We start from the raw sequence: 14470 nt of genomic DNA on the forward strand, positions 1-14470 counted from the left end.
CCTTCGTTCCATGAGTGATGTCCCTTTAGGGACACCACAGGAAACAGCCAAAGAAAAAGGACGAAGAGGGCGCCCACCCGCAGCGGCGGGCAGTGCTCGAGGATCAAGAGGTCGTCCAAAAATCAAGAATCCGTAGTATTCAATCTCTCTGATAGGTCCTTTTCACCAACAGAGATGGCAGTTTTGGAAAAAGGACTTTCTTTTGTGCCGACCACCCCGTTTAATCCACTCAATTGGCAAATTGAACTTCACCGTTTCTCCCGCAAGTTGAGACTGCAAGAATATTTCCACACTTCCAACTCAGATATTATTGATACTCAGACGCTGACACCTCATCAGAATTTTGTGAATAAGCACCATTAGTCCACGTTTGATCCCCCTTTAACCAATCCATCAATTCAGTCTTTCACTAGAATCCTGGATAAGTCAGTAGTGAAATATATGTCTGCTACACCGATAGTGCAACAGAATCTGTCCAGGTCTGAAAAGATGGCATTGAAACAGTTGGGATCTGATAATGTCGATATTATCTTAAACCATAAAGCTATACCTTTAAACACACCTTTACCATGGAGCCGCTGCGGCCGCTAAACTTAATATGCACTCTATGTACCTTTTACGCTATTTGCGTAACGAGTCCCGTACCGTGTACGGACTCTGCGTATAAACGCCGCGCTGGGGGTACTAAGTACACGCAGCGCGTACACACTTAATTAATACACTTTAAAACCTTATATAGTTAGGCAATGTAATACACTTTAAACCCTAGCAGGGAAAAGAGGACACAACACCGATTTGTAGTTAATCACTGGGTTCCGACACCACAGAGTAATATATCTGAAAGGGGGTTAACAATACAATTTATACACTACAATACAACAGAGTAAATGGCTACAGTCAATATACATACGTGAGAATATTCGCATGCGCTTCCTGGTCCAGTCCTCCGCTAATCAGGTAGATAGCGTTGAGAGTCTTCTGACCGGCCAGGCAGCAACAAGCTTTTTATACAATACTTCCAAAAGCAATACAATGGATACTGTAATCCCTTTGTCCATTGGACACAGGGATGCATCTTTACAGTACAGGAGAGGTCATAGGTTGATTTGAAAAGGTGGGCAATGTCTTTCTCAACTGCTCTTGTGGGTGGTCTCCTCTGGATTCCCGCCACATACATAATATACAGTAAATACAGTTTATATCTATATTCTGCTTCTGCACATAACTATCCACAGGAACATGCGATCTTCCGCAAATCAACACCGGAATGTTACCCTTAAAATACCCTACAGCTGGATACCAGACACCACCTTATAACCTTAGTCTGTCCCCTCCTATCATGCAAAGGTGAATCCCTTTGTTCTGGAATCATTTAAACTGTTGATACTTGCTGATGTGGTGCAGGGGGACTATGTGTACAATGTGCACTAATTGGATTAAATATGTAATGTTTTGATAGCCCTCCATGCGTTCACAAACTCCACCATAAATACCCATACCACGCGCAGGACCGCGGGAGCGACCATACGCAAATTGCGGATATGTGCACGCATGACGGAACAAGTGCACGCGCAGTGGGCATGTGTGTGTATTTTATACGTGCTGCGTGTTCTGTAATATTTTTCGACTTTGACAGTCCACCCTTTGGCAGTCAACAATAACTGCCACTATCTAAACACTAAACAGAAAAATATCAATACAATATCTACAGATGATTGGATGGTAGGAGGAGAGTTGTAGGCGGGAAATGTATGACCTAGTGGGATAGTAAAAAGCATGTATGTATGAATCCATGTCTGAGGGGCATGTATCATTGTGCCGTATATGTTCTAGATAAGCTTCGAGGTATTGCGAAGTATACATTAAATCCTTCTTATCCCATATTAAGGGTCTGTAAGTGGGCCAACAAACACTACCGAGCTCTTTTCGGCTTCTTGTTCCAACAAATGGAGTGCACATTTAGTTGATGATACATGGAGGGGGAACATATATGAGTGCTAGTATATGTGGATATCACCTGTCGACTATGTGTGTCATTAACTGAAGGTTGTAGAGATGAAGATAAGACACATATCTAAAATACATTCACATAACATTTTCATAATCATTCTTGGGTAGGGTGGACATCTTTTCCGGATCGGTGTATCTGGGCAGAGGGGGAGACAAAGGAAAAACGGGTGGAAGAAACAGGCCATGGAATTCATTTGCAATCCTTATCATAACACTGTCTCTATGGATGGGTCGTAAATTAAATCTGCTGCTGTAACAATGCCCTCGCTCCTTAGACTCATCAATTTTGTGCCGTGCTTGCACCGCGTTAGAATTTGAACACACCTAAATATCAAGCTAATCATTATGACGACTCCCAGGATACAAAGGAGAAACTTTCCTACACTCATAATAACATTTTGAGCCCACTCTCCTAATCCTGAGAACCAATTTCGTGGGTTCAACCATGAGACCCAGCCGGTCAGCACATTACCCACAGCGGTCAGGGTAAGATTGTGCCTCCTCCGGACCTCCCACTTCAACTGCAATATATCATCCATCTTTTGATCGATAATCTCTGTGGGGTCGTCAGTGCTGTTTGTAATATACATGCAGCACTTCACACCATATTGAGTTGCCAAAGTGACACAGTACCCACCCGTTACGGCTGTGATATAGTTGAGGACCATCCTATGCTGGATCAGTTTTGTCTTGTAAGCTTGCAACTCCCTACCCGTATACCTGAAGGTGTTGTCATACATCTCAGTGATATTATCTATCAAGTTCGCTAGCGCATGGATATACCTATAATTTATAATTCCTCTGGCAGTACGGGTGATGTCTAATGCGAGAAGTAATTGAATCCCGGTGGATTCGTGGATCAACTCAGAGGCTACGTGCTCTGTCCTATCTATGAGGTGTCTCTTGACGATGTGTTCATAGTGAGTATGAGTATAAGGAGCCTGAGCACTGCGGTGAACATCTTTCATCTTATCATGGGTTATGGTCGTGACCTCTGGCAACACTCTTCCAACATAACACAATCCCTCTGCGTTCGGGGCAAGCCACTTATACGCCTTCCTCCCACATATTAAATAGGCATCATCGGGGAGAACATATGGGACAGAATATGACATTACCATATTACAAACTTTCCAAGTGAAAAACCCAATCCCTAGTTCTCCCATCTGCTCAGTACAAGTATCAGGCTGGATGATATGAGCACAGTACCCTGGTGATACTTCTCCAACCCACCTCGAGTATACCTATACCGAAAATACCTTCCACTGTTGGCTATTTGGCGTACAAGTTCAGAGTCTATGGGTATCCTATCAGCTCTGTGCGAAAAGGCCATGGTCTGGTTATTCCATGTCACCTCCCAATTTCCTGGTTTTAGGTAATTGGAAATGTTGAAACACACTAAGGATCTATCTACATAATACTGGTGGAGCTTCAAACTAGGGGGCCTAGAAATATTACATTTCTTGTCCACCGGTCTCCCACCCCGTAATTCGAGTACCTCATCTATTGCTAAAGGGTACGGTACTAATCCTGACTTGCATTCTGTCTGGTTTAAGACCTTACCCACTAGTGAGTGGTAATCACTCAATGGATGACGGTCCATGTTGATATTAAGGCTGGACTGACATCTCTGGATGCACCCATCCTCAACTATGTTCTCACAATTCCTACAAATGCAATTTTCCTCAGCCAGTAACCCTTCACAGTGCCTCCGAGCTCCCTGACTACCAGATCGTTTTCTGATACTCGCCTTTGCTCGAGTGATGTGTTGCTCTAGGAATTCTACAAATCCATCCTCGCCATCAGAACCCATTCCAGATCCTTTCTCGACCTCTCTGGGACCCTCACCAAAACAGACTGTCCTGGCCAACAACAGGATTAACAGTAAAACCCGGAACGCAGTCTCTTGGGGTAAGTCCATCTTGTTAAAGGAAGAGAAGGGAAACAAGAAGGGGGAGAAAGGAAAGGAGAGAAGGAGGGTAGTGGGAGATGGAGAAAATAATAAAAAAAGAAAAACTGGTGCGACAACCGCCTCCAGAGTCTTGTTGTTCTCTGCGCACAGGTGCTGTCTCAACAGTACTGCCTCTCAACCTTCCCGGAACAGACACTCCAGTGATACGATGTTCTCTCCGGGTCAGCGACCTTTCTGTAGGGAACATAAATCTTGCAATTCAATGTGTTTAACTGTTGTGTATTATCAGTTGTGTGAAGTAAACCATCTTTGGAAAGTGAAAAGAGAGGGGAAATAATAAAAAGAAAATGTGTCAGATTTGCGTTCACCATCAGGCTGTCACACCATCATGTATATCGGTATCTATGCACAGTCTACCTTCACCAGTATTCCCATTCTCCACCCTTTGTGCATGACCAGGCACACTGATACTGGTGTCCCTATGCTGGTGAGATATACTGGGTTTGGGCAGAACTGTGAAAAGACTGAGTAGGCATGTGACATTTGAACTGTAATCCTGTTAGTGAACTTAAGAAATGAAGAGGAAACTTTGAAGATAAATCACAGGGTTTAGTAACAGGTAAGTTTGTAAAGGCAAAGAAGATTTTACAAAGTTTGACATCTGGATTGGGCACTACGGGGAATGATTCCCTAATCAGTCTGTTCCCCTTCAAAAAATGTATGTGTGTTATATCTCTACTGGGACTATCCTAGCCATCAATCCAGTGTCTTGTCCATTCTAAGTTCATAGGGAACCCGGTATCCTTGAGATAATTTCCTCTACCTGTGATGGACCGGCATCTAAAACATTAGTCTTCGTGGGTATCTAACATATTTTGTGCTTCCTGGTTATACCATCTCTAACAAATCTCCTGTTAAGTTACTTAGAGGTCACTTCTGCTAGAGAGAGAAGCAGAAGTTTAGAGGCCTCCTCCGAACCCCAGTAAGTTCTGTCAAAAGGGTAAAGTTGCATTTATTCTGTTCTTCCCATTAACCGAATCTGTATTTTTCTATACTGTATCGTGATTCCTTACTATATGTCCCTTGATCCCGTCTATGTGTTTAATAACGTGGCTTGTTTATTCTGTCTAGGGGTCTACATTGGCTATGTGCTGTACTACTCTTACAATCTCTAGCAAAATGTCCTTTATTTTTACAAATGTAACATATTCTCGGTCTTTTGTTACTACTAGGGTTTCGGGGTTTGGGCTGATGAGACTTTGGTGTAAGAGCCTGCATACTTTCAATTATCAGCCTCTCCTCTTGTTGTTTTCTACGCCTAACAATATTTTTGTGGTGTACAATTGCGCACTCTCTAAGGCAAGCTACTGTGACCCCTCTCCAATTAGGCAAAGTTTGTACTCTGTCCCTTATTGTCTTATCAAGTCCGTCCATTAGCACAGACACAGCTACCTTCCTGTAATTCGTATCGTTCCCTGTATCTGATACCCCCATGTATCTATCCATTATTTGCAGGGCCCGATGGAAATATTCAGATGCCATTTCATTTTCCCTCTGCTTTATGGAGAAAATTCTTCTCCACTTAACAGTTGTGGGGAAATACAACTCTAGTTGCCTGTTAATTTGCTCTAAGTTCTCCTGATTGAGTTTGTCAGTCAAACGACTATCCGACTCTAATCTACAATCAGTGATGAATTTTTGGGTGTCAATATTAGGGGGTAGGCACGCTTTCAAAAATGTCCGCCAATGTTGGTTTGTCGGTTCATACGCATTACCCAGATCTCTGATAAACTTTTGACATCTGGCTAAATGCTTCCGAGGGTCGGGGAATTCTGAAATGATTGACCGCAGCTCATCTCTGGGCCACGGGCAATACATTGCATTATTCCTGGTGAGGATTATTCCCTGACTATTGGTTCCCCCATTGGGGGTTACTATTTCCAAGACAGGGTGTAATTCTACCATTCCGTTCCTAGTCTGTTTACTGTGTGGTGTTGTTGTTTCTGTGCAATGAACTGTCTCATACTTACCGGTAGCTGTGACCTCACCAGTTCTTTCATTGGGGAATACTGTTACTGCTCTACCTGGTTGGACAGGACCCACCTGAGTTTCCTGCAACATGACTGCTTGGAGGAGAGCTGCGATTTGGCTGAATCCTTCATCTCCCTGTGACCTAAAACCTTGGAGAGACTTCAAAACATGATACATTTTGCAAAAGTTAGGATTAATACATTGCTCTTTCATATTACTATCATTTACGGATGTATCATTGACTGTAGCCTTCTGTTCCCATTCGACCTGTGTCGACAATGGTGTGTTTGTGTTCTCATTCCCACTAGGTTTGGAACCTGCTGCATATGTTAATTTCCCTTGCATATCGCCCTCTTGCTGCCATAAGTTTAAACAATCTGTATGTCCAATCCTTTGTTTTCTGGATTTTATTAGACATATCCTACTCCTTAAATTCTGCAATACCTCTGGTTCAAAACTGCCTACCTTAGGGAATGGTTCCCTATCTTCCGCAGTCATACGTTCCCATTCATTGCTCAAAACTTCTGTGTACCTCGCTGACCCCCTGGGCCGCGGTATGTCAAACTGAACCCTGATTGAACGTCCCTTACTTGAGCAACTGGCCCCCATATTTTGCAGCTATTGTCCTTTCGGCTAATCCCACAAAAAAACAAAATACTCAATATAAGGCAACGGTGAAAGTTTTCTGAGCGCTCTTCACCCGCTCACCGCCCACGTTGGCCAGTACTACCATACACTGTCGATAGCGAAGGCAATGTACCCAACTTAGGGCCCTATGTAACCTCTATTTACTGGAAGTTTCTGGGAATAATTTACCCTTTCTAGTAAATATCAGTTTTAGAGATTTCCTGAGAGAGACCAGCGACAACTCCCTAAACCTTTATTATACACAAATCCAGCTTGCGTATGCTATATACAGCGCTAATGATACCGCGATTTTACGCAAAGCTCGTATAAAGGGTATCACGTTGCGCTAAATATTGCACCAACGAATGCGCGGTCCAATCGCACAGCGTATAGGTACTTGTTACTTATCCGCCATACGACCACTGGAATCGATTTTTCAGGCTGCGAAACCTCAGCCGGAGCGTATAAAAAAAACTAAATGGGTAAACCTTCGCTAACCCCCTGGGCTACGGTACTCTAAACCTCGCTGACCTCCTGGGCCGCGGTACTCTGCTACCTTGCTCCTTTGTACTTCAATCTATATTAACGTGAGTCAGCTGCCTCACGCCACCAAGTCTCCACTCATTTGATGTACCACTCAACGGGATCCCGAATTCCCTGGGTCAACAAAACTTTTATTATGTTTGCTCACTCACGTTCGTTCACTCAAATACACTTTGGTTTTTCTGTACAGAAAATTATCTTTCATTCAGATAAACAGCCTTAGTACCAGAGGCAATGCAGTAAAAAAGGTTTTATTTAAACTAAATCTTGGAAACCGAGCAATTTGTGCTAATGTAGCGTGGCTACTGTCCCGCCCCTAAACTAAACAATGCTATTGTGTAATTTGTACTTAGCGGTCGTACCCTTACGCACGTTGCGTAAACACGCGACTGTGTGTATGTCTTTACGTTGCATACGCAGTCCCGTACTTTGTCCGAGACACGTGTACAAAAACCGTACGTCCGCAATAGTACAAATCCCACACTTCTATAAATGTAAGCGATATTACCTATAATCGTTTATTTAACACAACAGTTTCTTTCTGTATAAACCTGTTCAACTAGGCCAGACTGTATTTGTGTTTTACGTTTACTTCCTTAATATTTATTCTATATTTTTAACTAAATAGCAACAAATTTCTCAGCACAGGTCTAAATGAATCTAGTAATCAATATTTATGGCAACAATATGAGCAAGTATACAAAGTACAGGTGTACGCTTGTGTTGTGTGCGCATTTGGCGCCAAACAGAAATTCACAGACTTTTTAAATAGCTTTGCGTATTTACTTTACGGGTCCCACCAGCATCCCTACAAACCATGCAGAGCAGACGCCATCTAATCAGCAATAAAATAGAGTTTCCCAGTGTATCCTGTGGCCAGAAAAAGGTTTACGTAGGATACCTGTCTGCCCTTTGCTGATAGATAAAGTCTGCTTTAACCTGCTAGGCTGCGGGTATGTGGAAAAACCAGACGATGCCTCCAATTGATAATGTCGATATTATCTTAAACCATAAAGCTATACCTTTAAACACACCTTTACCATGGAGCCGCTACGGCTGCTAAACTTAATATGCACTCTTTGTACCTTCTACGCTATTTGCGTAACGAGTCCTGTACCGTGTACGGACTCTGCGTACAAACGCCACGCTGGGGGTACTATGTACATGCAGCGCGTACACACTTAATTAATACACTTTAAAACCTTATACAGTTAGGCAATGTAATACACTTTAAACCCTAGCAGGGAAAAGAGGACACAACACCGATTTGTAGTTAATCACTGGGTTCCGACACTACAGAGTAATATATCTGAAAGGGGGTTAACAATACAATTTATACACTACAATACAACAGAGTAAATGGCTACAGTCAATATACATACGTGAGAATATTCGCATGCGCTTCCTGGTCTAGTCCTCCGCTAATCAGGTAGATAGCGTTGAGAGTCTTCTGACCGGCCAGGCAGCAACAGGCTTTTTATACAATACTTCCAAAAGCAATACAATGGATACTGTAATCCCTTTGTCCATTGGACACAGGGATGCATCTTTACAGTACAGGAGAGGTCATAGGTTGATTTGAAAAGGTGGGCGATGTCTTTCTCAACTGCTCTTGTGGGTGGTCTCCTCTGGATTCCCGCCGCATACATAATATACAGTAAATACAGTTTATATCTATATTCTGTTTCTGCACATAACTATCCACAGGAACATGCGATCTTCCGCAAATCAACACCGGAATGTTACCCTTAAAATACCCTACAGCTGGATACCAGACACCACCTTATAACCTTAGTCTGTCCCCTCCTATCATGCAAAGGTGAATCCCTTTGTTCTGGAATCATTTAAACTGTTGATACTTGCTGATGTGGTGCAGGGGGACTATGTGTACAATGTGCACTATTTGGATTAAATATGTAATGTTTTGATAGCCCTCCATGCATTCACAAACTCCACCGTAAATACCCATACCACGCGCAGGACCGCGGGAGCGAACGTACGCAAATTGCGGATATGTGCACGCATGACGGAACAAGTGCACGCACAGTGGGCATGTGTGTGTATTTTATACGTGCTGCGTGTTCTGTAATATTTTTCGACTTTATGAAGTTAGATTTAAGGATGCCGCACAGGACTGAGTGGTTTATATTTTAGAGTATAATTGCAAGAGGTTTCCAAGATAATCGACCAGTCAGAAAAGAATTCTGGAATTTATCACCATCTACCAGTAAAATAATTTTTTGTAGATATAAACAGTGATTGTCGATGGTGCTCCCATAGGTCCAATGCATATGTAGTAAAGGAGAAAGAAAAAGAAGAAGATTGTGCATACCATAGCTAAACACATTGTAAAAATCACCTAGCATATGCTCTTTTGGGGGATCATTTATATGTCCCCTCTTTGGGTTTATTGTGGCAATTTCTGTCTGTCTATTACATGTTAGACAGATACATTATAGACACACTGTGGATACATGCTATATGAGTTATTGTGGCAAATTTTTCTGTTTCAAAGACAACGCTTATACTTTGTTAGGCACCATGGTACTAATTAGCCATTAATTGGATAATTGAGATTGTTATACATCTTGCATACTTTCCAAGTTTGTTTTCTTTCTCCTAACAATTTCTATATCATTCTTTGTCCTGCATTTTCGATCATGGCATAATAGGAGTTATATTTATAAACCTTTGAGCTTACAATTTCACAATAACCTTCTTTTTCCCTTCAATAGGGTGATCCAATTAACAAAAGAGACGATTTCTTTTTGGATCATACACAAATATTGCGGCATGTTATCAGTATAACAGTGGTCTATATCTGCCTTATCCGTAGCATAAACCCATCCTCAAAGGTGCTGCACAGCACATAATGAAACATACAGGCATTTCCTGCGGGCCGAGAAATTATTGACCACATGATTTAAACCTACGTATACCTACAGATTTGGGATACATTCTGGTGCAATGATGGTTAAACATATATTGTCTCTTTAGAGATTACTCGGTTAACTTGGTAACAAGGTGCTTACCAATAACTCTCTACCATCTATATATCAGTGGTAGAAATTGCCATATCAATGCTGATCTACTACCATACCACACCGCGCATGCCCAATCTCGTCTGATCTTGGAAGCAATACGGTGTTGGGCCTGGTCAGTACTTAGGTGGTGGACCACTAAGGAATACCAGGTGTTGTAGGTTTTTTTTGACGGCACTAATTTGGTTATAGTACCTACTCCATATATCCAAGTATTCTGGGCCTGCCAAATAAATGCCTTGTACTTTCATCAATATTTTCACAATTTAGCTTTACCAGGTGGCTCACATTGATTAGCCACTTAAGAGTGATTTAACACAATTGGTGTACCAATATTTTAATATAATACAATTAAAGGTTACATTTTAATTACTTTATTTTTCATATCATTGCTTATTACTCAAATCATTATTGTTTCCAAGTGGGAGTGCTCCCAACAAAGGTCTCTTTTTTTCTTTTTCTTTCTCCTTTACTATATATTTTTCGACTTTGACAGATCCTACCGAGATGTCATCTTCCGTCCAGCGGACAAAGGGGGTGGATTGGTGGTGTTGAACCTGACAGATTATGTTAAGGAAATAGACTCTCAGTTAGGGAATGCGGACACCTATGAAAAGTTAACACAAGGTCCTTCCAAAGAATACCAAAGAGATCTGTTCCTTATCTTGGATCAAGCTTGTAAAGAAGGAAAATTGACCAAGAAACTTTGTGAAGCTTTGAAACAGGAACACCCACTTGTCCCTATCTTTTCTACTGTCCCCAAGATTCACAAAAACGCCACCTCGCCGCTGGGGAGGCCCATAATCTCGGCCAGGGAATCCATCTTCCAGCCTATTTCCATGTTTTTGGATGAAATTCTCCAACCACTGATAGTGAAACAAGATCGTTACATTAAAGACACGACCAGCTTCTTGGAACGCCTTATTCCAGTAGCAGATTTACCGGCGAATACATTGATCTGTGTAATAGACGTTAATAGTCTTTACACAAGCATACCACACGAGGCCGGTCTGCAAGCAATGAGAAGTTTCCTAGTGAGGGAAAAGATGGATGCAGTGGATTTGGATGTTTTCATGGAATTACTTTCCATGACATTGAGAAAAAATTATTTCTTGTTCAATGGTAATTTTTTCCGCCAGAAGACAGGGTGTGCGATGGGGAGTAACGTCTCCCCATCGTTCGCGAATGTGTACATGTTCCAGGAGGAGGAGGCAGTATTCTTTAGTGATAGGTCTGTTGCACAACATATAGTGTTGTTTACAAGGTACATAGACAATTTATTTTTGTTGTGGACAGGACGGAAGGAAGCATTCATATAGTTGATGCAAACAACAAATGCTAGATCATCGCCTATTAAATATACCTACCAAGTTAGTGAAACCTCTCTTAATTATTTAGATGTACAGGTCTCTCTGGTAGGGGGCAGGCTCTGTACGGGCCTTTATTCCAAACCTACGGATAAGAACGTACTCCTTCGGGCCAATAGCCATCACCCCAAGCCTTTGAAAGAAGGACTCCCTTGACCGCAGATGATCAGGGCTTCTAGAATCATAAGTGATCGTTCCACTTTGGATCAAGAACTGGACAATATGGTTTCCAAATTTATGGCCAGAGGATACGATCCACGAAAATTGAAACTACAAAAGACAGAAATTATGGCGATCCCGAGAGAGACCCTGCTGAAACCATCCATGAAGGATAATAAACAAATCATCCCATTTGTTAATAAATTCAATATTGCCAGCCCAGTGATCCAAAGGGCAACAAGGGCTTTGTGGCCCATAGTAGCAACAGATAGTACAGTACAAGGGGTTCAGGGACAAACGTCCCATGATGTGTTTCTCTAGAGGCCGTAATATCAAAGATACTATAGTACACACACAGATATCACAGGGTTTCAGGCTGCAACAGGCAAAGCATCATCTTCTTTTCTGAGTAAGCAACCGGGCTGTTATAGATGCCTCAAGTGCACTACATGCACTAGTATGATTATTGGTTCAACTTTTAAAAATCCACATAAAGATAAAATCTACCAAATTCGTCATGTACTGACTTGTACATTGACGCACATAGTGTATCTTATTTCTTGTCCTTGTGGACTTCATTATGTGGGTAAATCTATTCGTACCATGAGGGAAAGAATGGCCTTACACAGGTCTTCTATTAAACAAGCCCTATTAGGGAAACAAGTAGAACAACCGGTAGCCAGGCATTTTGCAGTGGCAGGTCATACGCTGAATGATCTCAGACATCAAATTATAGATCATGTACCCAAGAACATCAGAGGGGGAGACAGAGACCGTAAGCTCCAACAGTTGGAAACAAGGTGGATCTATGAACTGGACACCGTTCACCCTCTAGGATTGAACGAGAAATTCTCATGGAATGTCTTTTTATAGTCTTATATTGGACTATTGATTAGTCTTATTTATGATGGGCATTATCAATAGGGCAGAGCATTGTGATGATAATCTTGAAATATATTGGTTCCTGGGAGATTAATTATGGTGGTGGTTTGGCTGAGGGGGGAGGTGGACACAGGGCCAGGGGAATATGGATTTTTTTTTTATATTTACGATCCCAAGTGTGAGCAAGTTAGAGTTTTGTTTGATTTGGGTTTCCTCACGCAGTCAGGAGTTTAGCTAGATAGCTAAAGTTGTTTGGAAAACCATTATATTGCTTGCCACTGGAGTTTAGAACCATTGGTCATGGCCTTCCCGTGCGGGGAGGGCAGCAAAATACCAGTATGCATTAGCACTTTATGCAGATATTAGGAGGTGGGGTATCTTCTATATTTTTCACTTTTTCACTTTTTTAGTAATTTTTATCAAGTTAGCGTTTTGATATTGTCACAGCTTCCCACCAAAGGTTTTTTTAGGTATTCTTTATAAATTTATTGGATATGTTGACACATTGAGCAAGCATTATTGAATTCTTCGAAACAATATGCACTTATGCACACAAACATTGAGTAAAGTGTGGAGTTTGTATTTGTCCGTGCACTTTTTTAGACTGGAATAATGCATCAAGATAGGGATTTATAATGGTTTTTATTCACTTATGCAGCGCTCCAAGGGGGGCTGTTTTATTGCAACATAGGGCGTATTAGTGAAATAATGACTGGGTGTTCAAAAGTGTGTCTTATATAAGAATTCTGGAAGGCAGCAATGACCGGGGCCCTGTCTCTACCTCAGCCTTCACTGATCACTAATCAGCTCATTAAACTGGTATATTTCAATGTAGGACAGCCTCTTGTCTTGTAAGTTATTCTTTTGTTACATGAGGTGGAGGGTTTCTGAAATTATAGGCACCACCTTTGCGTGTGTATAAGGAAGTGGGGAGGATTGTAAGAACTGTACCAGGATGACGGGGCCAGCCAGCGTCGCGGTTGCTAAGGCAACCCGGCGGCGCAGGGCGGGTGACGTCATAGAAGAGGGACCAGCGACGGAGCGGAAGTCCGTGGCGCTGATCCGAGCGGGATGCACTGGCGGGCTTCTTCACAGCATATAAGGTAATCACTTGTTTAATGCATGTATGTTACTCACCTTGACAAAGGGGCGTGCGAGCCCCGAAACGTTGGTTTTGGATTTGATGTGAAATACACTTCAATTTGTCTACAAATCCCATGAGTGTCGCTGCTGTTTGATTTTGGATGACTATATATATATATATATATATATATATATATATATATATAGTTCAGGGGTATAACGGCGGCACTCAATCAGTCTTACACGGCTGCGGTATAAACAAGTGGTTTATTGGGCCAACATGTTTCGGGGATTAGACCCCGTCCTCAGGGCCAGACAATTCTCAAAGTGCCTTACAAACATACATTTATAGACAGCAAACAAACATTAACACAAACCCTACTCACCTGCTCCACGGCGCGACCGCCCGCCAGTCCTTCCAGCCACACTTCCGCGTCGCCGTCATCTGATGTAACGGTGCTGCGGGAGGGGGTTACTCTAGACAAGAAATACAAAAGGTATTTTTCCCACGCACTCTGCTGGCTGTTAGTAAGAAGAACTGTATAAACTATGTAATAATAGAAAATTTAGAGCTCTTCGTTACATATGTTTTGCAAAAGATATGATAAGCCTCCAGGCCACTTCACGGCTGCTCTATTGCTGGAGGTCCCTAACTAAGCATAAGTCCAGGGCTTGGACCCCACAAAGTCGGCTCAGGCCCGACCACCCTAGGGCAGCACACCATTGAAATACTAAAGTGTTAATATGTGTTAAGAAAGAAGCAGAAGCTATGGGTTAGAAAGTGCTACAAAAATAAGGGTGTTAATAAAATACTC

General features: G+C 42.1%; 1 pseudogene; it reads left to right on the plus strand.

The window, feature by feature from the left end:
* Positions 1–10209: 10209 nt before the first annotated feature.
* LOC134929942 (5S ribosomal RNA) lies at positions 10210–10328 on the plus strand (annotated as a pseudogene).
* The last annotated feature ends 4142 nt before the right edge of the window (positions 10329–14470 follow it).

Source organism: Pseudophryne corroboree, chromosome 5 (genome assembly GCF_028390025.1).
Source record: "Pseudophryne corroboree isolate aPseCor3 chromosome 5, aPseCor3.hap2, whole genome shotgun sequence".
Taxonomy (NCBI): Eukaryota; Metazoa; Chordata; class Amphibia; order Anura; family Myobatrachidae; genus Pseudophryne; species Pseudophryne corroboree.